Source organism: Ambystoma mexicanum, chromosome 1p (assembly GCF_040938575.1).
Source record: "Ambystoma mexicanum isolate Mex_15411 chromosome 1p, UKY_AmexF1_1, whole genome shotgun sequence".
NCBI classification, from domain to species: domain Eukaryota; kingdom Metazoa; phylum Chordata; class Amphibia; order Caudata; family Ambystomatidae; genus Ambystoma; species Ambystoma mexicanum.
Window position 1 is genome coordinate 583201228 of NC_090921.1, and position 27023 is coordinate 583228250.

Here is a 27023-nt window from a genome sequence, read left to right on the forward strand (position 1 = left end):
TGCTAAGGTGGTGGGCCTGGGGAGAAGGCCATTTTGTACTAATATGATATAACGAAGTGGGCCTGTGGAAAAGGCCAGTGTGAGCAAGCATTGAGTGCAAAGTGTGAAAGGGCGGGCCTGTGGAGAAGGCCAGAGCAAGTGAAAATAGGGTGGTTGCGTGATGTGGTAAGTATACAATTGAGTGGGAGGGACTGATTAAAAAAAGAGTGAGAGTTTAAAAGTTTAAAATAATAGAGGTAAAGAGGGCAAAGGGCGAAAAGAATATTTCAATAAAAAGGGTTACGGCAGGGACAACGACATCCTATTGGATGGAGGCCCCACATAATCACATGTGCAAGAAATCGACACCAATATCATGATAAAATAACAAAGTATAATTTTGAGTGGGAACATTGCACAGTGGGAAAGTGTTAAAAATAATACCCCGGGAAGGGAATATTCAACAAAGATATTATAAACCATATGCATTCATACTTGTCAGCTACACACAAAGGTGTAAATCTCAAAAAGAGACAGGATATTTTAGGGCTTTGGAAATTGTACAAAGAAAAGGAAATAGAGAAAAAAAAAGGAGAAAGATAAATAGGAGGAGCAGCAGGGAAGTGCACTGCCCCCTCCCTATACAATATACCCTTTATTAAAACCTGACATAGGTTACACAAACCCTAAACTAGTTCCTCAAGACAAGGAAGAAACACATAAAAAGAAAGAGGAGGGTGACATGAGCACTATAAGCAAGGACGAGTAAGTAGAAAAAACAAGGGAAACAGAGGAAAAAAGAAAGGAACATGAGAATGGAGCCAACAAACAGGGTGGCAGGACACAAAGTTTAAAATAGACAACTGGGGACAGGACTCGGACAATAGTGAAACTGTTACGGCAGAAGAGGGGCACACGATGTGAAACTGGGGAGACAGTGGTGACAGCGATCATGGGGATGACGGAACAGACGCACGCAATTTGAAAGACAGGAGAAGGGAAAGTAGAAGAAATTAGAGAGAAGAGGAGGAAAGGGAAGAGTCACTGGGTGAATGGGGAAATATATTTCGGATTAGAAAAACAAGAATAGCGTTAGCCAAGAAACCACAGTGTGGTAATAAATGCAGAGCATGCACACAGATGCCGTTTCACAGAAAGCAAAGGGCAAGGTTCACTACATACCATGGCAGACAATGGACAGGGACAATTTAGTTTACAGTTTCCAATCATTAATGGCAGGGGCGAGCAGGTGGATTTATGTTTTTGAACAGGAGCCAACGGGAATCCCATTGGCCATAAAAGATAAAACAAGTTTATTGGCAGTATTGGTCGGGGAGAGAAGTGACAACATATGGCATGGATATGCTGGGGTAAAATTAAGCTCTAATATGCATGATGGGGCACCTTTCAACAACTATCGAGCACATGTATGGAAGGCTCTGAGCAAGCTGTTTCTTCAATACATCAGAGATAGGCTAAATATAGGCACACAAAACGAAGCATGATAAGGATTCAATGGAATACATACGATCCATACAAGAAATGTGGACACAGGAAAATAAACAGTCCTGGGATGAAAAAATGAAAACATACCCTTATTTTACCACATCTTAGTGAGGGGGATCCCCACAGATGTTCAGACTTCTTTAGAAACAATAGTGTGAATTGAGGCTAAAAGGTGGCCTGACAGGCACCAATTGTACACTATTGCAAAAGGAAGTAGGAGAAGTCTAAGTAGACAGCCGATGATGCAACAAAGGCGGAAAACGAATTAGTTCAGAGAAAAAAACAGGGGAAAAATATGGAGGGAGCAGTATGTAGTGACCTGGTTTCCCTGTTTACCTTTGCAGTAAGGAATGAAATGTTGGGTGAGTGACATGGAATGTAGCCTGTATGGTTGAGTGTTCTGAGAGAGTCAGTTTCGAGATATGTAGCCTACCTGAGAGGATGCCGGTGTATGTTGTCTTAGGCTCTGATGAACCTGACAAGATAAACCTAAAAGATGTACTGGAACTTCAATAAAGGAACAACTAGAACATCAGAAGATGTCAGAGTAATCACTGGGAACCCAGGGCTTTACAATGGCGACGAGGACGCTGGCTGTGTATTTGTATTTTGTTTATTTGTAACGCGCACCATCTGGCCCGGGGGCATCACTAAGGAGGGGGGACAGCACTAAGGCGGGCACATGCACCGCCCCCCAACCAAAGAAGATCCTCTCAGGTAGAGCGTGCGCTTTATGTCAGTAGGCGCAGAAGGGTCCAGCGCAAAGGGCACAGGCGCAGGATGTAGTGAGCAGCGGCAGGTTCTGGGGCCAGAGGGCTTGCCAGCAGGTGGCAAGCAAAGGACAGAGATCTTAGAGCCTGAAAAATGAACATTGGCAGGTCTGAGGGCCCATTGACTGTTTGAAGGGGATTGGAACCCAAAGCTGCGACATGGAAGGACTTGGAGCCCATGGCAGCAGCATCTGAAGGGGCTTGGAGCCTGAGCTGCGCCTTGGAAACTTAGAAGCCATTGCTGGCGGCAGGGGTGACTTGAAGCCTTTGAGTGAGCCCTGAGGGGATTGGAGCCCACTGCAAATTAGAAGGGGCTTGGAGCCTGCAGAAATAGTGAAGGGGCAAGGAGCTGTTTGGAGCCGTAGCAGCATCTGGAGGGGCTTGGATCCGTAGCTGCATTTTAGAGGGGGCTTGGGAGCAGCATCTGGTGAGGCTTGGAGCCGTGGATGTGCAGCGGAGGGGCTGGGAGCCCATTAGGAGGTTTTGTGCCCAAACATAGTGAGGAAGGCTTACATTTTGTACAGTGCAGCCATTGCAAGTAGGTCGGCGTAAGGAGGATCCGTTGTGGAGTGGAGCAGCGGGGTGCCTGTTGAAGTGCGGGCCATAATCAAGTTAATCTGGAGGCACAGGATGTGCCTGAAGAGACGTTCCTGGAGGTGGTTGTGCAGCTGTGACTAAGAGGAAAGGACAGTCAGAGTTAACAGTTGTGGTCCCATGGGTGTGGAGGCGTTGGAATGGCATTCAATATTATGAATTGATCCCACACTGACATTGACAGGAGTAAGTGGTACAGGATTGTTTACAACAAATGACAATGAAGAAGAAGAGGTAGTGTTCGAACTGAGCATACCTTATCCAGTACACATAAAAGTACACGGGGGCAGTACGCATCAAGTTAAAAGAAGGAGTACTATTGCCATGAGTAAAGCAGTACCCACCATCTCGAGAAGCAGATGAGGGCATATACGAGACACTGGGCCTCATTATGAAGAAGACGGCCAAGGAATGAACGGTGCCGGTAAGGGACCGGCACCGTTCATTCCGGGCTGCTTCATTATGAGGTCTGCAGCGGGTCCCGCTCAGGATGCCTGGCCAGACCAGACGTCCTTAGCGGGACCAGCTAGAAGACCAGGATGCTAACAATGGGCCCGTCAATTAACATTCTCCCCATTCCCATTGAGCCCTACAGGGGCTCAAATAGGAATGGGGTTGTACCGGGTCCCGGGAAAGGGAATTACCAGGCCCTCCAAGGTTGGAATGGCCCGGTAATTCCCTATTGCTGGAACCCGGACCCGGTACCCAGTATGGGGGTAGCCATGCCACTAAAAGCGGCATGGCTACCTCCATACTCTTAATGAGGCCCACTGCATGCCCTATGGCAGCAAGGCATAATACAGGTGAGTTCATCACCTTGCAACACAGCTATCTATCCAATCAAGAAAGCAAAGGGAGGGGCGTGACTTTATACAGGATTTACGCCCATCTGAACAATATTATTGAGGCAGAGTATCAATTGGTCCCCAATTCTGCAATGATTTTTGGCATCATTCGTGTAGTGGCACACTATTTCACAGTGGTTGATTTTAATAACACCTTTTTCTCCATTGCACTACTTCCGAACTTCATGTATCTCACCGCTTTTACATATCGCAGGACCAGATTAAAAAACACTAGAAACCCTCAGTGGTAGTGCAAAGGGCCAAGCATCTTTAAAAGAGTAATACAAATGTACTTGAGCTATTTGCATGTTGCAAGCACAGTGATACAATACGTTGATGACTTGTTGGTGTACAGCCCAACAGAAGATTAGTGTACAAGGGACTCAGTGACACTACTGAGATTGAATCCCACCTAGCCTTTCGCAAAGCTGTTAAAACTAAGCTCTTTGTATGAAACGTACCTGACTGCACTCTGTTACTGTATTACGAATATCATGTCTCACCTGCAACTATGCCTGTAATTCTTTATCCATAAGACCTCTGGTCTCATGCATATCTGCTGAATTAAGAATCCAACACCTACTTGTAACAGCGCCTCGATGTCCATGGGCTGCAAGTGCGCTATACAAATGCGAATAAATAAAATAAATAAACTGACTTTGCTAACAGACAAAGGATACAAAGTGGACAGATAGACATTACAATACTGTCAAAAAGAGGTAGGGTACTTGGGTCAGATTGTGCCAGCAGATGGGAGAATGATAACACCAGAAAGAGTAGAGGCCATACACAAAACTCCACGACCAAAAACAGTGAAAGAGAATGCAGCAGTTTTTGGGCTCGAGCAATTACTCTAGAGCATGGGTTTTTGATTATTCCACATAGACCAGGCCATTGTTGCAAGCACTAAAAGAAGCACAGAAGAACACAGCGCACATAAAATGGACAGCTGAAATAGACGAAAGCTTTGATGAGCTAAAACACACAAGTTAGCACATGCACCAGTGTTAGCAACACCCAATTACAACGAAAAGTTTCACCTGTTCTCACATTCAGATGGAAAAGTAATGCCTGCAGTACTGACACAGCAAAAGGGACAGGGACACAAGCCACTTGCATGTTACCGTCGGTTACTGGATGCAGTGATGCAGGGACTTTTTCCTTGTGAAAAGGCTGTTGCTGCATTTCCCATTGAGAGAGCTACCAGAGTAAATATGGGGTGCCCAGTAGTTTTGAACATTCATTATGTGCAATACTGGAGAAAACAAAATCAACCCTGACAACTCAGAGATCTTTAGGTTATGAAGTAATAATATCAAACCCAGCAATAGAAGTGGTGAGATGCAGGACCATAAACCCAGCAGAGTTCATAGCAGAGAAAATAGAGGAAGGAGACTATGTGCATGACTGCAAAGCATGCATAGACGGAGTGAAAGTGTCATGCGCTGCCTCCTTGGCGCACATGGGACAAATGGAGAACACAACGCTATAAGTATGTTCCACTACGTCCTGTTCCTTTCCCCGCTTCGACGGTATAGTCTTTTTTAACATGGTTTCCACCGGGAGCTTTTAGCCTTCTCACTCCCGGCGGCCGCTGCGTTGCAACTGTATTCGTTTCCCTTTGTTGCTGCATGCTCAGGTTATTTCTCTTTTTGGCATTTCGCTGCCTATCCTTTGCTTCAGCCCCTCAGGCTGCCCTCCCATCGTGCTTTCAAGGAGTTCCTCCTCTCTGGCGCCCCCACGCTTCCTCATTCACTCTCTCTCACTCTCTTTATGTCTTTTTGCTCTCTCCACTCTCGGTTCTATAGCCCAGTGTTTCCAGTTCTCCTGGTCTTGCCCTCTCCAGCATTTTCTCCGCTCCTTCCCGTTCTCCTTGTGTCCCGCTCTGGGTCTCCTGCTGAGTCTCTCTTCTGACTTGTTTTCTATTGCTAGTTTCTTGTCTCTGTATGTTTCTTCCTGTGGTGGGGTCTGCTTTCCTTACCAGCCACATACTCCTTCTGCCCTCGCCTGGCATACTACGTCCACCTCTTACTGCACCTGGAGGCATATTCCTCACCTTACCTGCAAGATTTGGACTTACCTGTTGGACTAAGTTGGCTTACGGACTTCTCTGGATTTAACCCAGCTGATGACAGTGTGACCATCTCTAAGGGTTTTTTGTGTGCCTGGTATGGCTTTTTTCCCCTTATGGCTGCTGGGGGACTTGGGACACTGGGCGTCTGGTTTTCCTGCAGACCACCGTGGCGTTGTCCCACGGTAGGCCCTATCTGCACAAAAAGAAAACAGAACTCAAAGGCAAAGGAAGAAAGAAACATTCGTTGAGACTCTCCAGCAGTTCAGGTGAGGACTCAGACTTAAGTCCTGTGTCTGAAAGTGAACTTGACAGGAGGTAACCCCTTAGTTATGGAAGAAGTGATCGAAGGGGAGGGGTATGATTTTCATTGACGGAAGTTCCAGCATTGACCAGACCACAGGGCAAAGGCATTCAGGTTGCGCAGTGGTGGACAAGGAGTACACAAAGGGGAGGAATTGATAGTTTATAGACACCATTACCAAACCATTACTCAGCACAATCAGCCGAGCTGTTGGCCTTGATTGAAGCACTAAACATGACAGAGGGCCAGACCGTGAACATATTTTCTGATTTGGCCAATGTTACTCCACAGTGCATTCAGGGTAAGCACGATGGGAAAGGAGAGGGTTTGAAAGAAGTGATGGCACTCCCGTTAAGTATGCAGAGTTACTGAGTAAACTACTAGAAATGTTATCGCTCCCAGTAGAATTAGCATTATTAAAGTGCCAAGCCCATACAGGAGGGCAAAACTTTGGGCCTTATTATGAGGTTGGTGTTGCCGCCGACCCTGAAACACTGAATCCACCACCAGATTTCCTGGTGCCACCGGGACATTACAAGTCATGGCAGAGCGAGGAATCAGGTTGCAGATTTGGTAACACCCCATTTTCCTGAAGTCCCATGGGACACCATGGGAGTGGGGAGATGGAAGCCCAGCACCGTTTTTCACGGTGCCAGTTCTTCTTTGATGACTCTGCCTACCGGGACCGATGTGCCTGGCAGAGTCAGAACTGCCGGGCACTACGGGCCCTGCAGGCAGACTGGTAGTGTGGCAGTACGGAAACAAGGGTTCCAGTAACAAGGGTGCCAGTAATCTTACCGGCACCCTTGTCTCCAGACTGCCACACTCGGAATGAGGCCCTTTATTTCACTACGAAATAAAAGAGCAGAAAGAGCAGCAAAAGAAGCAGCATACATGCCAGAGGGGTCACACGTGCTGTTCTCTGGTAAAAAAGAAAAAAATACCTCTGACAGCAGTATTAAAAGTGAGCAAAGAAAAAGATGCATTGCCAGAAAACATTAATGCAACCCCAATATTGTAGATAATTGAGTTGCAGGGAGAAGCTTCAGATGCTGAAAAAGAATTATGAAAGAGCCGAGGATGTTCTTTGTCCCCAACTGACTTGGTTTGGTGACATGATAGCACAGGAAAGTTTGTCATGCTGAGAAAACTGTTACAATTAGCATTGGAACAGCTTCACTACCTTACCCACATATCAAAGGAGCACGTAGCTGCAGGGATATGTGAAGACTGCTTTGTGCCAAATGTGTATGAGTATGTTGCAGAGTTCGTAAATAACTGCATTACCTGCCATACATTTCTGCCAGGTCACACATTGAGAGTTGTACAGGAAACACAGCCATGACCGGAAGGGCCCCTTGTGGCACTTGCATATCAACAATGTTGACATGCAAGAGAGATGCACTTCTTACAAGTACTTGCTTGTAGTTGTGTCCATTCTCATGTTGGCTTGATGCAGGTCCCTGTGCCCATAATGACGCCCGTTCTACAGCTAAATTTCTTGCGAGGGAGGTGTTCACAAGGTGGGTGATTCCAGATGAAATAACAACACTCTTGGGGATAAAGCATAAATTATTCACGGTTTACCATCCACAAACCAATGGTTTGGTAGAAAAGATGAATGGACTTCTTAAGATGCAATTGGCAAAGCTTACGCAAATGCTTGAAAAATCATGGGTGCACAGCTTGCCTCTTGCATGTTTGCGCTGAGAAATACACCTGGAGGAGATCCCCACCTGACTCCTCACAAGATTGTTACAGAGCGGATAATGCATGCACCTATTCTGCCATTGCATACAATCTCTGACACACACTCATCTTCTACTATTCTGGGTGGTGATTTGATACGTATCTCAAAGAACTTACCAAATCCCTTAGATATATATCCTGCAGAGGAGGCCTAAAATCCAATCTGGACAATCAGGTGACCCAAACAAGCACTTTCCACCAGCAGCACTTTTTATCCGAGTGACCAAGTCCTCGAAAGAAACCACGTTTGAAAATGGAAAGAGAAGCTCTTTACTGGCCCACGTACCATCATCTATTCAACACCAACTGCTGTCAAGCTTGAAGGTCGGAAAGGATGAGTTCAGATCACCGACGTTCGCAAAGACAAGCGCACTATCTCGCAAAGCATAACATAATGGGGAGTATCAATGAACTTTCTTTCAATTTTTTTACAGTCATTACATTTTACAAAAAAACAGCAAAAGAGGGTGATGAAGAAGTTTTTTATGGAAAAGGTGTAGCAAAGAAAAATACTTTTTTTAGCATGATGATGTTAATATGTTTTAGTATAGTATTAATACTTTTGTTTTGTTTGATTTTTAAAGGAAAACAAAATGAATGAAAAAAGAAACGGGAAAAAGAAGTATGGTGAATTGGCATGGCTTCCACCATGGCACTGAAGAGGAGCATAGTTCATTAACTGATGCATGTGGGAAGAGAGAGAGTAAATGGCATGTACTATGTCTGCTCTCTCATTTCACATGTAGTAGGAGCGCCCAAGGTTTTCTTGCCCTAAGGAGAGTTTTATGAGGAAGCAGGATGCCTAATGACCTTGTCACTCTGCAAAACTAGAAGTTTATTTCAAGGAAAAAAGGAGCTAGTTCAGTGGGTGGATGATGGGAGCAGTTATATGAAGATAATTATGCGAAATTAACAACAATGATGGAAAAAGGGGAGACGCGGTACAAGGCAATAGAATACGCAACAGAAGAACCTGAAAAGGGGGAATTGCAAATAAGAGACCATAAAAGTTTGCAGTGCACAACTAAAGAAGGGCAAAGCGACCCCTGGTGTCATACAAGGCAACTGATGAGAATAGAGGGAGCAGTATGGTATGAGGACAAGTGCAAAGGGGAAATAATGCAGTGTCATGCTGAAGTATTGGTGGGTTTTGAACAAAAATGCGCGAGCCAAGGTGAATGATAGCTACGCAACAATTTGGGAAAAATATGTGCATGCCTTGACCTGGCTACATGAAAAACATCAACCAGTGGACATAAAAAGCTTTGCATGATTCCCTTTGCGTTTCACGTCAAGTGGATCCATTTACCTGGAGACTAATTTGGGCTGTGCCAAGGTGGTGAAGAATGCAGTGCTGACGCAGGGAACATCAGCAGTGATGGATATCTGGTGCACACGCAGAACCAAAGCATATCCCCAGCTTCCGCCTGACTTGATTGGAGTTTGTGCTCTCATCACTTTGCACAGCCCTGCACTAGTGGTGACTCAATACCACTGCCATGAAGATTGTACTGCAGGGAAAAATGGTGCAACAAAATGAGCTGCAGAAAATAAGGAGGAGAAGGAAACGAGAGAATAGTGCGGAGAACCTGACTGCTATCCTGGATGAGTTGTGTTTGTTCTCCACGGCTGCTATCTTCTTTACTTCATTGTTGCTTGCAGGAGTATAGGTTGCAGCAAATTCAAAATAGCTGCAGCTGACTCGGTATGAGTTAGTACAGCTGGCAAATTTAACAGCAAAATGTTTGAACGCAATTAAAAAGGAGATGAGGGTTTTGCGCTGGGTGGCCCTTCAAAATCATTTTGTGCTGGAACCCCTAAGAGCCATCGAAGGAGGTGTTTGCGCCAAACTTGGCACTGGTTGCTGTACAGCCATACCTGATGGTGGAGCCTCAAATGGAACATTAAAAGCAGCCATAAATGAGATACAGACACTCCAGGAAACAATGACAGGTGAAGTTAATGGAGTGCAAGCAAAAGACTGACTGGACAGCATCTTCGCATGGGTACCCACCTGGATTTCCAGATTGTTTCGAGTGACTGTCCTCGTGTTTGTTCTCATTCTCATCACCTTCTGCATCATTAAGAACATTTTTAAAGTATATTTTAACAAGCAAAAAGGACAGTTAATGTTACCCATGAGTATTGACAAAAAAAGTTTTGAAATGAAGAGTAGAAACAAAATAATGGGGGAGAGTGAGTAAAAGCAGTGGCTGCGAACTCTCAAGTGGTTAATAACCACTGAACAGGTTATCAAGTCTGTTCTTTCGAGAGAGGGGCGCCCGCTACCTTTGCAAAACTATTTTTCAAGGAACCTGGGATTGGTAACCCTAGGTCTCCTGGGGGCAACCAGACGTGGTCTCCCTCTCACTGTGCTTAGAGAGGCATCAGCTTCACCTCACTGATGATCCCCAACAAGGGTGAAACACGTGTATGGGGTTGCTGGTGGTACTTTCGTTCAGGTTGGAATTGCCATTGCATTTCGGTGCTGGACTGCCCTGGGCAGGACAAAGACTGATATGCAAATGGATATTTCCCATCTGTGAAAGGCACAGTGAGTAAAAGCAGTGGCTGCGAACTCTCAAGTGGTTAATAACCACTGAACAGGTTATCAAGTCTGTTCTTTCGAGAGAGGGGCGCCCGCTACCTTTGCAAAACTATTTTTCAAGGAACCTGGGATTGGTAACCCTAGGTCTCCTGGGGGCAACCAGACGTGGTCTCCCTCTCACTGTGCTTAGAGAGGCATCAGCTTCACCTCACTGATGATCCCCAACAAGGGTGAAACACGTGTATGGGGTTGCTGGTGGTACTTTCGTTCAGGTTGGAATTGCCATTGCATTTCGGTGCTGGACTGCCCCTGGGCAGGACAAAGACTGATATGCAAATGGATATTTCCCATCTGTGAAAAACACAGTGAGTAAAAGCAGTGGCTGCGAACTCTCAAGTGGTTAATAACCACTGAACAGGTTATCAAGTCTGTTCTTTCGAGAGAGGGGCGCCCGCTACCTTTGCAAAACTATTTTTCAAGGAACCTGGGATTGGTAACCCTAGGTCTCCTGGGGGCAACCAGACGTGGTCTCCCTCTCACTGTGCTTAGAGAGGCATCAGCTTCACCTCACTGATGATCCCCAACAAGGGTGAAACACGTGTATGGGGTTGCTGGTGGTACTTTCGTTCAGGTTGGAATTGCCATTGCATTTCGGTGCTGGACTGCCCCTGGGCAGGACAAAGACTGATATGCAAATGGATATTTCCCATCTGTGAAAGGCACAGTGAGTAAAAGCAGTGGCTGCGAACTCTCAAGTGGTTAATAACCACTGAACAGGTTATCAAGTCTGTTCTTTCGAGAGAGGGGCGCCCGCTACCTTTGCAAAAGTAATGAATGCATGACCATCTTATAATTCAAAAATCACTTGTAAAATACGATTTTCTAATGGAACTGAAAAGAACCACAGGGTTTCAAATTGCCGCGTAGCACATTTTCTCTGGGAAAAAGGTTAGAATGTCCCCGATATACAACATCTGTGTAGCAGTACGTCCGTGGTTCAAGGTTCTGATGGTGACATGGTGGTAAGTGCTTCTCATTTGAACGGAGAACAGGGCTGATGATTAAAGTTCTGCTGGTCATCTCAAATGCTTCAATGAATTAACTTTGTGCTCTGGGAATTGGGGGTGGATTGTGATGTCATATTTTGTAATTGATAGCGGTGGGGGAAGGTTTGTGGACCCAATTATTGAGCATAATGTATGCTTTTCTATGAGGGTTCAAAGTGCAAACACCAATCAGCTTTGTGTGGGGAGATTTCTGCATGTCACACAATCACGAATGCTAATTACTTTGAATTATAAAAAAGTTCTAGATTTAGGGGTGTTTCTTTGACACCGTCTTTTCACGCAATTCTATCACGTGAACTGTTTGAACTTGCTGTCCCAACTGTGTCTGGGGCCTGAATAAAACAGTGTTACTTCTTACACTGGTGTACACTCCTTTTTGACTACTTTTGAAACTTTTTGGTGAGTTTCGAGGCAACCCCTGACACATCTGCATGGTCCTGCGTCTATCCAGCATGAGAAGGGACACATCACCACAATCATGTATTGGCATCTATTACAACTTTGGAGCATATCGACATAGTCTACATGCAAATGCCGAAATTAGTCTGTAGGGCGAAATAGTGCTCCTCTCACCATTCTCAAGGTATGTCCAGAAGTATATTGCTGTTACGTAATACAGTTAACAATAAAGTTCCCAGCATCTTTATGCAGGTTGGGCACGGACCATTCTTCTGAAATATCTGCTGCCACATATTCCCTTGTGATGTGTGCTAGGTAGTGTAATTGTTCTAATGCTACTCTAAGTAACTCAAGGGGCATTACAGGCTTTCCTGTGCTATTCTGTCACCATACCAGGTCGGTGGGGATAATGAGCAGACCTTCTCTATCCACAGATCCTGTTCAGTCTGTGGTGCGCGTCTTGCATTTCCACTATTTGTGTCAATGGTAATGCAATATAGCCCTCTTTTATCTTCATGGTGAGCATTATTCTGTGTGCGGTAATTGTTATCTCTGCTATTTGTGGGAAATATGCTGCACTTTTTCCTTCCGCATCTGCAGCTTTGCTACCACGGGAAATTAAGGCTGTGCTCCTACTGTGTGCACTTCACCATGACAGCCACCGCGGGATATGCCAGTGCTTCTAACAACCTCCTAGTAATGGGGCATGCCGTACTGGTGAGCTGTCTGTGTGCTTCAAGCCCCTCCTTCTCCACTGTGACAGTCCTGGGTATATTGTAGATGTCACGTAGGTGCAGTCAAAATATATGGTCACTATCTGATCCTCGTGCTCTTCGAATGCTAATATCATCACTACTGATTTGCTGGTAATCTGTTGCTTGTCACAACCTCAAAATCATCGCCCTTACTCATTACCACCGCTGTTCCTGAATGCCTCAATCCAGTGCTCTGATCTATTGTTGATGAACTGTCTACAAAGACCACTGCTCCAATCTCTAACTTTGTTTCTTATACCGGGGGTACATTGTCATGTTTGTCTGTATATGTAAAACAGTCATGAACCCATTCTCCTCCCTCTACTGGTTCAGCTATCAATCTCACAGGATTCACTGTGCGACATCTAACAATGTTTAATGATGAATTGGATATTATAATTTCATAGCAGATGCTCGCTGTGTAGTGAGCATGTATGTTTTGGTTTTTCAAGAACGGTAAACAGGGCATGCTCCACATGTTACTGCACAGCCCATCATTATTGTGTATGATATGCCTATTGCAAAGGCTGCTGCAGCCAGTGCTTGTTCACATGGGAAATGCCCTCTCATTACTGTATCTGTAATATGGCAATGGTTTGTGCCCCATTGAACTTTTTTGTGTGAGGAGAGCCACCATCACATACCCATTTGAATGTGAGAATAAATAATATTCTTCCTTGTAATCTGGTATTCCCAATAAAGGGACTGTACTTATCGCTTGTTTCAGTTCCTCAAATACATTGATCATCTTGTCTGTCCACATTATGGGACTCTTCTCTTCTGCGCTTCCTTCAATGATTCTAAAAAGGGCAGAAAGTACATGCTGTAGTCAAAGACCCACATGCGACAATAATTACATAGCCCCAGGAACTGCTTTAATTCTTTCACTGGATGGGATGTTTTTTGTAATTGCCTCTGCTCTTTCAGGTGTCACCCCCCCTCCAATCCTTTGATATGTTCGGGCCCAAATATAATACCTCTTTTGGCAACACTGCAATGTTTCTTTATTCTCCTTGCATCCTTTCTCAGCCAATACTGTTAATAATGTTACTGAGTCTGTCCTGCACTGTACCTCTGTGGTGCTGAACACTTGCAAATCATCAGCATAATGTATAATCATACTGGGTGCCTGTACGTTTCCCAAGTTCATCTGTAGCACTCTGTTGAAGATAATGGGGGATGCACAGTACACTTGTGGGACTCTTGTGTTTTGGAACCTAATCACACAATACGTGAACACTGTAAAATATTGAGAGTCTATGTGCAATGCATTGGAAAAGAATGTGTTCTTTAGATCAATCACTGTAAAATGGGTAGCATTAGGTGGTAAATTACACAGAATTGTAGCCGGGTTGGGAATAACTGTTAATTTCGCCTCTACAATATTGTTTTAGGAGCGTCAATCTTGTATGCATCTCAAAGCTCCTCCTTTCACTTTTTTCGCTGTGTTACATGAGGATTCAGATGTCAAAATAATACCCTGTCACATCAAGGCCACAGTTGTTTCATAAATGCCTTTGTCTGCCTCGCTTGATATGGGATACTGTTTAACCCGGGGTAAGATTGATCCCTACTTAAATTTTATTCGTACTGCACCAATCCCTTTCAGCAGACTGATATTGTAAGGGCCGATAGTCCATAGTGCACTTGAAACTTTTTGCAAATCTTGTTTCAAATAAGATGGTACCTTTTTAGCAAGCACAATTATCTGAGTTGTTTCCCTGTACTGTATTTGCAATGGGTAGGGAATAGAAATTTCAAAAAGTACTTGATCATCTGTATCATTGTCTTCAAATAGCTCATCATCTGTCATGACACTCAACCGCTGTGTTTGTGTCCAGTGCTATTGCTTTTCACTCATCTGTCCTGTGTAGTGCTACCCTCTCGCACCACCGCTGCTTCTAAATGTATTATTATTATCTTCCCTTCTGCCACCTCCGTGGGTACTTCTGCTCTGAACAAAAACTCTGTGGGTAATTGTAACAATTTATCCTGTATTCACGGATGCCTTCCTAGGAACACATGTACCCCTCATTCTGAATTTAAAGACATCCCTCGTAATGCTTTCTGACCGTATTATGCTTGTATAAAGCCCCTTGCATTTGCATGATGAATGCCAGGTATTGAGCATATTATCCCTTCCTCAGTAAATTAAATCATCATGTTTAATTTACTCATTAGATCTCTTCCCAATATATTAACCAGTGTCTTTCAAGAATACAGAAATGGCGCAGCCATTGTATCTTTGCCCACTGTTATAGGTAACTCTACTGTGAATGGAACCTTTGTCATAGCCCTAGAGAACCCTTGTGTGTCCATTCTTATTTCTGACAGTGGAAACCCTCCTTCTCTGACACAGGATCTGTTCGCCCAGGGGTCGACCAAAAAATAGAACATCCATTTGTCTAGTCTCACCCGGGGTTCCTCTTCTGGGCCAGATGTTACTGATAGCACTGGACACATCAAGTTTCTCTTTGGGCTGTCCTATTGGGGGTAAATGCTCATTGCTGTTCCTGTAAAGTGATTCCATCCCAGCACTGTCGCACCCCCTGTCGTAGGCACTGGAGTCTGTGGCAATATGTTCCTGTCCCACTGTGTGGACTGTTGTGTTTGCACTTGTAATGGATTTACTAATTGTTGTTGTACTTGTGGCTCTTGCAGCTGCTGTATCTGGGGTGTCTGCTGCTGTGGCGTCTGGTGCATTTGGGGCTGCATCTGTGTGTGCACATTATGTGGTGGAAATGGTTGCTGTTGTGTGTTTTGAAATGTCCCCTGTTCTTGCTGTGTCTGTGCACAGTATGGTGGGGAAATGCAAACCCCCTTCTCTTGGGCCAGGTTGTTGCCCTCCTTTGTTCTTTGCCCCTCTGCTCCTACACTCTTGTACATAATGTCCTGTCCTACCACACATTCAACATTGTCCCCCATAACCTCCAAATACTCCAAATCGTGGTCTCATCTCATCAAATCCTCCTCCATATCCACCTCCAAACCCGTAGTTTCCCTTGGTACACACCCTCTCCCCCTGAGGTAATAGTTACTTTCTCCTCTTCCTCCCAAATATCCCCTTTACCCCACTGTTGATATTCTTGCTCATAATTCTCTCCCCCATGTTAGTTTTTATCGCTCCCTCTAACATTATTTTTGACAATTTCTTTTGCACCAATTTGGTGTCCTCTCTTTGCCTATGTTCTACCTTGTTCCTCTCCTTTTCATGTTTCACTCAACAATACAATATTCAATGATATCTTGGGCCATTGTTTCATCTCAATCCCTACAATGTTTTTTAGCTGTTTCAGGTATATTTTTGTCCAAACTCTCCCTTGTTATTAAATGCCACTTTGCTTGTATTTCCTGAATATATGCCGCTGGGTCCTCCTCTATCCTAATTTTGTGTGTCATAATCATACTCATGTTTGAATTATCGGGTATTGCACCCTCAATGCCCCTGCAATTGTTAAAAGGAGAACCATCACGTGTGTTATGTTGTACCATCACATCGGGATAACCTGCCCTTTTCCATACATCATCTGAGGTATGCAGTGATTATAACGAAAAAATAGATAACAAATGCAACAATAAAGAAAACATACTGAAAATACATATATGGAAGATGGGGTTGATGGTTAAAATGTGTGGGATGGGTTTCAGGGTGGGGTTGGAAGCATGGGAAACAGCGGGTTTGGAGGTGTGGGCCCCCCAATTAAAAAAACATCTTTGATATATATATTCTTTGTTATTATTTCATTGTTTATTTTTTATTTGTTTTAATCACATGTAACCATCATCTGAATGTTCTCCTTGCACTGCTGCAAGTAAACTCTTCACATCCTCTTTTGACAGTGTCATTCCTGCCATCCTTTTCTCCAGCTCATAAATCCACTTTCCTGCCCCGTCTGTCAATGATGGTAAGTTAAACATCAATGTGTGTGTATCTGTATGTGGCCACGGTATGTACTGAGCCAGCCCCCTCACCTTTTGGAGCAAGGGTAACTGCATCATCCCTGCCTTATCTACGGGCACAACCACACTCTTCATCCCTTTTGATGATGTTGCCAAGGGCTTGTTCGACGGCCTGCCAAATTCCTTAATCTGTTCACATATGGTGTTTTCTTTCCTGAATTTATTGGGAGAAGCTCTGGGAGCAATGGGCGCCCACTCTTTAGTAGTTTGTTACCCCGCAAATCTATTAGTGAATACTCTGGTGTTTTAAGTGCACTCATTTGAGGAGTTTGTGTCACCTCTTCTTCCTTTTCCTCCCCTTCATCTTCCCACTCTTCTTCCTCTCACTCTACCTCTTCCACCATCTTGCTGCTGACACCTCCAAGACATTCCCTAACATGCACTCCTCCTTCTATCCTATCTCCTCTATTACCTTTCTGCTGATGCTGTCAGCAATTTCCCTTATGCACTCTACTTCTCTGTCCTCTGTCACCGTTCTAGTAATGAATGGAGTTTCTATGTTTCCTGTCTCAGCTGGGAGGAGTAAGAGCCATGCAGAGAACAGTACATTTCAAGATCCCAGTCAGGCACATGAGGACTGGGTAAGGGGATGTTGGAGGCATAATAAGTGCAGCCCACAGTGAAAGACTTCAAAACAAACCACTATAGCAAAAGGGAGAAGGCAGCAGATTAAACCTGACAAGGTGAATGCAAAGGGGTAGACCCATATGTAGGCAAGAAAATATAGGGTGAAATGCAAATGTATTCATGAAAAGGAACGTTTTTAGCCTCTTCTTGAAACACAGGGGTGTTTACTCTGATCTTCAGGGAATTGGCAGCTCACGCCCGAGTCTGCTGCAGTGGTGTCCAGTGCTCTGCAACTGTGCTGCTTTTTTCTGAAGGGTAATGAATCCAGAGAAGCCGAGGAATCTGCAAGGATCATATTGATCTGTCTTCTGTGTATGAGACAGCAATTCTTGAAGATGATACAGGCTGCAACCGGGAGCCATTACAAAAAAAATAGTGGAGGAGTCATAGAGTCCCAGGGTTTCAGGCCTAGGCTTGTTCTAGCCACCTTATTCTGGATGGTCTGAAATCAATTGGTAAGGCATTAGGCAGCCCCAAGTAGAGGCAATTGTAGTAAAACAGATGAGTGATTGCTATCAGCAATGTCACTTGCACCCTTTGCAACATGTCCAAGAGAAAGAGAGTGCATTTATGCATGTGGAGTTAAAAGTGGGACTTTTTTCTACTCACTTGAACCTGTGGTAAGAAGGTCAAAAGCACAACAAAAACAACTCACCAGATTTTGGCTGAGGAGGGAAGGGTGCGAATGACTGAAATGGTGGGAATCCCTGACAATGAGAGAGAAAATTCAATAAAAAAGTGCCAAAGAAAATGATTTCATTTTTTAAGGTATTTTGATAGAGGCTGTTATCGATCATCCAAACATGGATCTGAAAAAAGCATAGAAAACGCATTGCAGTACATCAGTGAGCCACTGAGTCAGATCGCAATTTGGGTGTCATTCGCATATGTTAGGAAGGTGGCAAAAAAGGAGTAATTCAGTCTGTTGTAGGATTAAGATAGGTATGGAATCCCATACAGGTAGGATGGCTACCTAAGGAACACCATAGTTGTGGATTGTAGCTTTAGCTCCTTCAATTTGCACATAGCAAGGAATCCACAAATTGCTCGGTACCATTTTTTATCCTTTGGAAAATCAAGCCCTTCCTCCCAGTAAACAACTTTAGAGATGCTCTCCAAGTATTGGTCCTCTCCAACCTGGGTAATGGAAACAGCCTTTTGGATGACCTTCCTGTGATTATCCTGGCACCCCTGAGTTGTGTCCTGCATGCTTCAGCATGACTCATTAAAGGACTTAACAAATTCAACATCACCCAACCCTCATTCAACTGCACTGGCTCCCACTACAAGCACGTATCATGTCAAAATCCTACTGCATCATCTATGAGGCTGTCACCCTCAAGTCCCCAAGCTACATCACTGAGAAACTCAGCATCTCCGTAGGCCTAAGATCCACCAGAAGTAAGACATGTGCAGGCTTGAACCCTGCCGGTGCAGGAAAGAAAGAACCAGAAAACAGGCTCTCTCTCTGTACACCGTAAAACACTGGAACCTCCTCTCTATCAAGACCAGACTTGCCCAGAAAGGAGCGCAAGACCTTCTCGTTCAAGGAATGGGTCCTCCCTAACACCTAGGCCCACACATCCTCCACTCCCCATCCTACCTGAGACTAGGTGATATGCTCTGCACTGCTTCATCCCATTTTCACTTTTACATGATATGATATGATACAAGTGTTTCTAGGTGCGACAAGACAAGGAGGGGGAAAAAGAAGGAGGACAAAACAACAATCTTACTAGGCCTTGTGTCATTCAGATCGTGCAAGTACATCCCTTGCTGCCAACCAAATTGAATGCCCTCCCCTCCCCTGTTGTTAGCTCTCCACTCCTTTCTCTGCTCCCCTCATCGTGTCGTTTCCCCTATGATTGCAAAGTACTTTGTTGCTTCCTGAAGCTACGTCTGCACTCAATAATAATAATTAGAAAGAAAGATAATAAAAAAGGAATAGACTTGACCTGACTTGCAGCTCTCTTTCAAACAAAAAGCAAGCATTGCTGAACAAGGTTCTTAGGTGAATAAGCCAAGTAGAATGGTTGACAGTGTCAAAAGCTGCCAATAGAGCTAAGGAAATGAGGATGGAAGAGAGAATTGCTGTCCAGAGACTTCAGGAGTTCCTTACTCATTTAATAAAGAGCAGATTATGTGCCTCTTGAAGGCTCTGAAATTAGACTGGTTGTCAAGCAGAAGGTTTTGGGCATGTTTGTACTGTTGAGCTGACATTTGTTAGAGGATTTTGCAAATGAAATGTTTGCTTTAAAGGTGGTAATTTGCAAGAATGTTTCAATCTTCATTGGCTTTTTATGACTGGAGGGATGAAGATTTTTATGGGAGAAAAGGAAAGTCGCCTGACTCCACAGAGTTATCACATGGTTGCTTTCTTAAGCTTTATAAAGTGAAGGAACATCAATTTCAAAACAGCTCAGCACTGGGGCTTTACAGAAACGTAGGTCACTGAATGCAAATCATGTGACTTCCCCTTAATACATGTATAGTTTGTATAACCAAACTCATAGCTGTACTGTTCATAAAATCCAGACTTCCACCTTCTAGCGAAGCTGCTTCTAAAGGAAAACGAACACTCCTACCTGCTACCACGGTTCATGAATTAGCACTGGGAGTTTCCCGAACTCGCGCTTCACGAACGCCCATTTCCAGGAGGGGGCGGAGCATTGTGCCGCTCACGTGACTGCTCACGTGACACTTCACGTAAGCCCGTTAGGAGTAAAGCCTAGTGACTGTTAAGCGACTGTTAGGCACTGGTGGCTCCATCTTACTTGTGGCACGGTGAATTCATAGGCAATCCTGATAAGTGCTACATTAATCTGCAGTGTGAAGCTGAGTGATACTTGCAACTCCAGTGTGGCCGTGTGTGCATACGACTCACTCTCTTACAACAAGGAGCTTGTTGAGTTAAGGAGAAGAGACTCAGTCTGCCCCAGTCCGCTTCTACCCTGCTCTCCCTGTCTGATCGCGCACCCTCTGGCCGAGCCGCAGCGAACAATGACTCTATCGGCAGACGGCCCACAGACCCGGAAAAAATCTTTACAGCAATGGCGCTCAACAAATCCTTGGTCCATGATGAAAGCTGCAGTTGGGCATAAGGTAAGCAAAGCGACTGGACGCGCGCTCATGGCTGCAAATGGGTCATTAACAACAGGGGCTACCAGCTCTCCAACGCCCCTAGCATTGTCGTCTCTTGAAGAGCGATGCACGCTATCTGATGCCTTAACTCCACCCGTGCTGCTCACTGTTCCATCTAGCGCCTCAGCAGTCCAGTTGGACAATTCCTGCTCATCGAGAACCCCCGCCACCAATCTTGAATGTAATCCAGCTTCTAATGGCGAACACCCACTAAGCATGCTCGTTGGTGAAACAGACTTGTTAGCAAATAGAGCGGCTAAGGTGGATTCACTGAATTCATCTAGCGCTCCAGGCGCTACTCCGGTGCTTCGGTCTGATGTTAAAACATCTGCTACACCACGAACGACGCAACCGGTTGTAATGGCCCTTGCGCCCTCTCAGAACAACAACTTTACGAATGCTGTTGGCCTTTCTATAGATAAAGGTCTCTTGTCACATTTAGTGACTGATGAAGAACTGTTAAAAATCTCGAATCTTGAAGTGGAAAACCTTTCGATGAACAATTTGATTTCTAAACAAGTTCTGAACAATAAACTACTATATACGTCTACTGTGGGGTTGACTTGTCCCCCTACTGCCAAAGACATTCTGCTACAGGAGAAAAGCTCTTGTTATTTTCCGGTTCAGTCGCCTGGCCCACAGATTGGCTTGGTCGACGCCGAAAATAAATTGAGGCCTCCTGCTAATATTCCATGCTCTTTGGCCACAATCAATCCAATTTGTTCCCTAATTGATTTCACCATACTAAAAACAGTAGGTCGAGCTGCTCTAGGAGCAGCACTTGAATGTACTGAACCTGACAACGATAGTGCCTTGGCATGTCAAGCCCCAGATGTTGGTCGTTCTTCCATGTCGAGTGCAAATGAACAGTTCATTGATGCCAATCCATCTAGCACCCTTCAGCTGTCGGCACAAGAATCCAATCCACTCCCTATTCAACTCGATCGGAGTGCGATTGCTTGCGCTAGTCGCCTGCAAAGAGTCGCTGAGCTTAAGGCAAAACGCACTTCCATTATACCTCCTCTGTGCGAAAATTCCATGTTGAATGCAGGTACTCCGCATCCTATGCTACCTCAGTTTGGTGAAGAAGTTCATCCCACGAATTTTGCAAAAAAATTCTCCACCTTTAACCCGCATTACAATTTGGACAATTCAGCTGGCTCCTTGTCACTCCATGATTTTGTACCTCAACCGCTTGGCATCTCATCTGAAGCGCTCTCTCAGATACATAACAATGTCTTAGCTGCTTCTGCTGTTGCCTTAGCACCATTCACTAAAATCTTTGAATCATTGATAGGAACTATAAGTGATCAAGGTTCTGCTATCTCTAACTTAATGACAAAAATTGATAAACTTGAACACTTCTCGAGTTTCCTTCAAGTTCAAATGGCATCTAATGCTGAAAATGCTGTGAGATGGCAAGACAGGCTGAGCAATTTAGTTGCTCGTCATCATTGTCAAAATAACTCCTTAATGGAAGGTCTGTTGGACTCTGTGAAATGGATGCGAAAAAATACAATTATTCCCTCCCGTGGCGCCCGCAAGACTCGAGATAATTCACCAGGATCCTCTCATCCTCAAGCTTTGGCTGTACCTGCGACAGCTGTAAATGAACCTTCACAGTCTGATCCAACAACGAGCCTTCCGGCTCCCTCCCATGACGCTCTGGATTCAAACTCAAACATGCAGGGTTTAGTCCCTCAAACAAGCAGTCTCGCAATAAATGCGATCCCGTCTCAAGGAAACGTACCGGTACAAACTTCCACGTCAGTGGATTCATTCAACATATTTAAAGGTCCAGCAAAAACAATCACTACAAGTTTTGAAATCAAATTGAAAAAGTCTTCCGGACAACAAGCACAGCAACTTATAAAAAAATGTATTTCACCAAAACAAAAACAACAGAAAACAAAAAAAAAATTTATAAGAAACTTAACAACCCCGAAGAAGAAAAGCTTGTTCACTCGACCAGTTCATACAACTACTGCGATAAGAACTACCAGCAATGTACCATCAAGATCAATAGGTGCTATACTGAGTCCTTCAAGGATCTCGGCAAAACGCCGGCGTATAGCATCTAACGATTCCTCCATTGGAAACGGCACTCGTGATTCCTCTGTTGACTTATGTAATTTATCGACTTACTCAGCTGATTCTGAGAATTCTACCAATGCTTCTATTGAAGCCCAAGCTGTTATATCAACTGGGTTATCAACGAGGGGAACCTAGAGGCAAACAAAACTTCGAGGATTTCGCAACCAATGTTCGACAATTTTCTCCTCTGACAAAGAGGGCTCCTCAGCAACCACCCAGTTCTACATTAAATCCTAAACTCTAGTTCAGCGAGATTCTGGACCTGTCAAACTTGAGCCTCAAACATGCAAGTGGAAACACTGTCTCCAAAACATTCATTCAGATGGCAACAAAGTTAATCTAAATAGAGGAAATATTCTAAAACTGCTCGCATGTATACCACCATTGCGAGCCATTTCATCAGATGACATTAAAATCGTGGAATATATAACTGAAATGTCTTCCGACCAAGTTTTTCTCCATATTTCATCGGCGGCGGTAAAAAACATGTTACTTCATGCAAACGAAGATCTCCTGCTTTATGGTTTCGATCTCACCCTCGAGCCTCCTGCCACGAGATCGGTTTCATCTTGTAAGGTAAATCTTGACCATGAAGCAAATCATGGAGCCGCCAAGCGATCGGCCCTGCGCCAGTCTCTAGTCTCATCTCCCGACATTTTAGATGCTGCCACGCATCAGTCATTTGAAAGAAGAGCCAATAATGCGAAAAGATTCCCAAATGGACCACGCAAATAGCAATGAGCCAACGTCAAACAACGTCAAACAACAAGAACTAATTCTACTGTCATGGAATACGAGAGGATTCATGCATTTGTTTAACACATTCCACGAACCTCCAGAGAATGTGTTTGCTATATGCTTACAAGAAACGTGGCTACGGGATCCCCCTACTCGCGATGGATTCCTTATGCTGATAAACCCAGCTGGCAAGAACCCAAAAGGTCGACCTTTTGCAGGTCTGATAACACTTTTGAAAATCCAGAACTGGTGGTCGTTAGTAGTCTCCACGAATCCAAATCCTTTTGTGCAAAGCACTTTGATCAAACTTTCGCTGAGAGCCACTGTTTCTAATCTTTTAATAATAAATGGATATTGGAATCCTGCTATGATTTCATCAACATCTTTCATCCAGTCAGTATTGAATGAAATCGACCACACCTTTTTAGAATATGACAATGTTTCTGTACTCATCTGTGGTGACCTCAATTGCAGTTGGTTTAAATACGATCCACTTACCAAGTTAAATGTTCTGCTTCCTGATCTCGGAGTCATTCTGAGAGGCCAAACTTGGGCAAAGGATCTCTTGGAATGCAATTGTCAGATGTTAAATGGAACAATAAAAGGTGACTCTCCCGCTAATCCGACGTGGCATAGTATGGCTCGAACAAACACTCTTGACTACATTTGGGCCTCGGTGGATTTTTTCGATAAAGCCTCTTCTCTTAAAGTACGGCCGATGTCATCTAGCGATCATAATGTGCTGCGGTTTGTTTGGTGTGAAGAGCATTGCAATGCGCCAGAAAAATACTCCTCCCAATTACAATCAAATGCCGCAGGCAACCGATTGGTAACTAATGGATCTGCTATTGCCCATCTAAGCCATAGTTTAAACGCACTCCAGATAGTAGAATATACGCGTATGCTGATGGACTACACTCAAATAATTTCCAATTCAAGAACGTTCGGGTCATTGCCGAAACACCTATATAGTTCTGAAATAGCATTGGCAAAAAAATTATTAAGGAAAGATCTTAGGCAAATCAAAAGAGAGCTCAGTGACCCGCGTTGTAAGGCAAGGAAGGTTAAGAACCGGCGGCAACTATATCGAAATTGGCTAAGATCACATTCAACCATCATCGATCAAGGGCGAGCAGAAACAATGCTAAAACTCCTAGCACAGAAAAACACCCGTGAAATCTGGGCCATCCTGAATAAGGGCCGCTCAAAATCTACCCCAGCAATCTCTAATGAAATTACAAGCGACAAATGGCGCAAATACTTTACCTTAATGTATGAAAACCCTGTGTCTGAAGATCCCTCGCCATCTGATGCGACAATTTCTACTTGGGATATTACACCTTCCTGTAAAGAGATTGAATTTGCAATCTCTAAGCTGAAAAATTCAAGAGCTGTTGGCCCAGACCAAATATCAAATCTCATGCTCAAAAAGCATAGTGGATATTGGCCCAAATTTATCCACGAGTTGTTTTTTCAGATTACAAATAGTAGGAAGCTATATGTAGTTACTATATACAAGAAGGGCTGTCGAGCCGATCCTGCTAATTATCGCCCGATCGCCCTCCTTGATACTATTGGGAAAATTTTGGGATCTTTTTTGCGCCAACAGTTGGTGAATTGGGCACTTTCAGCTGGAAATCTTGACTGTCGCCAAAAAGGCTTTACGAAAAATGTGGGGACTGATGTGAATCTGACAATCTTGTCACTCTTAAAGTTGTCAGCAATGGAGGCGAAAAAAAGAATCTTCTTTGCATTTGTTGATCTTCGAAAAGCTTTTGACGCCATTAACAGGACCAAACTATGGGCAAAATTACGTTTGTGGCATTGTCCAGATCATCTGTTAGAGCCCATCATCGCCCTGCACTCTAACACTTCCATTCAAATCAGAGTCAACTCACAAGGCGACCTCACAGATCCAATAAGAACATTTAAAGGCATCAAACAAGGTTGTCCCCTTGCAGAAGATCTTTTTAAACTCTTTATAGCTGATTTACCGGAGTGGCTAAAGTCTGTCCATTGTTTTCCCCCCAAGCTTAACGGATCCTTTGTTAATCACCTGGTTTATGCTGACAACATAGTGTTGGTTGACCAAACACAAATTGGCCTCCAACATCTCCTCTCTCGTCTGCATGAGTTTCTAACTATTAACGAGCTGTGTTTAAATGCAGAGAAAACAAAAATCATGTGCATCGGACGAACTATGTCAAGGAAAGACAGGTCTTTCCGATGGCACATAGAAAAAAAAGTGCTAAATGTTGTCAAGTCAATCTGCTACCTAGGTGTAATGGTCAACGACTCGATCTGCGAAGCTGCTTGGACTAGCGATTTGATGGCCAAAATAAAGATTCTGAGTCTCCAAGCTGCCAAAATTAACATTGACTACGGGAAATTTTCTATCACTCCCGTAGTAATGTTTTATCTTCAAAAAGTAATTCCAACAATCACCTTTGGCGGCGAAGCAGCCTTGAATATCAATCATAATCTATGGTGCCAATTGGAAGGAAAGTTTTGGAGACGTGTTCTGAGCCTTCCGAATATATCTCTATGTCAGCCTTGAGATACGAGCTAGCTTTGAACTCAATTTATATGACAATTGTCTGGAAATCTCTATCTACCTTGCGTAAAATACAACTCGGTTTGATCATCCCGGCATACAACATCTTCAAGCCGGGGAAAGAATCCGTCGATAATGTCCTTATTCATGCATGGAAGCTCAAACTAAATTCAATTATGGCTGAAGCAGGCATATTGGAAGACGAGCTAATCAAGCGCCCACAACATGCTAAGAAGAAGTTAGCAATATGGGAGTGGATCACAACTTACAACAGCCGTCTAGCTCTCAAATCTACCTTGCCTACTTCCAGAAGTCTGGTTAAACTACACTGTCAACCAAAATATCTCACGAACTGTCCATCTCGTCATCATAGAGCACAATTATTAAGGCTCCGACTGAACGCTTTAAATACTAACAAGATGCTCTGGATGCGTAAGAACAAAGAAACAGTTAATAATAACTGCCGATTTTGCAAAACAACAGAAGTCGAGTCTTTAAAGCACCCAGCAACCTTATGCCCAATGTTGACAGATCTCCGTGAAGTGCATTTAAGTGAATTCAAACCGCAATCCCATGTGTCTGATGATTGGTGGGATTATGCCGTAGAAGGTCATAACATCAAGCTTTCCTGCAATCTAATTAATTTCTTTGATGAAGTCCTAAAGTTAGTCCCCAACTGAACGTCGCGAGTTGCCTTCCCCCGTGACTGTGTCACTTTATAGTATAACTCTCATTGTTAAATCTGACTAAGGCTACTCTAGGAGGAGATGAAAATGAAAATGTATTTAATTTTTCTTTCTGAAATGTAACAAAAACATGATATGATATATCAAGTTGAAGTTTTACAATAAAAAAAAAAGAAAAAAAAAATCCACCTCCTGCCCACTGCAAAGTTTTGACATGAGCATTATTTCGACTCAGGGTGGTAATATTTCCACAGTTTTGAAAGACAGCAGATTCTCACATTAATCTGAATTAGAAAGATAATGTAGGCATTCTATGTTTCAGTGTCTGCATCCCATCAAACCACTAGGAAAAATGGTATACAGTCTTTTGCCTGCGACCTGTTGATTGTTTGTAAAAAAAGACCCCATATGGAAGCCAGCAAACCCCATACCTCCTAGGGTGAGCCCCACTCCCCGCCACATACTAGTGTATGCAAGAGCTAAATGGTCCTTCTTCAGTGGTGTGGAAAAGGAAGTCAAGCGTGTTGAGAGCAGATAAGAAAGTGTGTGTGTGGGAGTGGTGGGGTACAATGTGTGTGGTGGGGTGTTTTGGGGTGAAATCCCTGACTGAAAAAAGGGGAATTGTGGGGTTAAAAC

At 44.0% G+C, this 27023-nt stretch overlaps 1 protein-coding gene across 6 annotated transcripts in view; it reads left to right on the plus strand.

The window, feature by feature from the left end:
• Positions 1-27023, plus strand: part of LOC138576134 (uncharacterized) — a 466688-nt gene that overhangs the window by 275013 nt on the left and 164652 nt on the right. For 5 of the 6 annotated variants that reach the window (XR_011303958.1, XR_011303959.1, XM_069649535.1 and 2 more), the window contains one exon: positions 16428-16492. The gene's annotated coding sequence lies outside the window, so the exon portion shown is untranslated. The remainder of the gene's footprint in view (positions 1-16427; positions 16493-27023) is intronic. The other variant, XM_069649538.1, reaches the window with a different exon arrangement.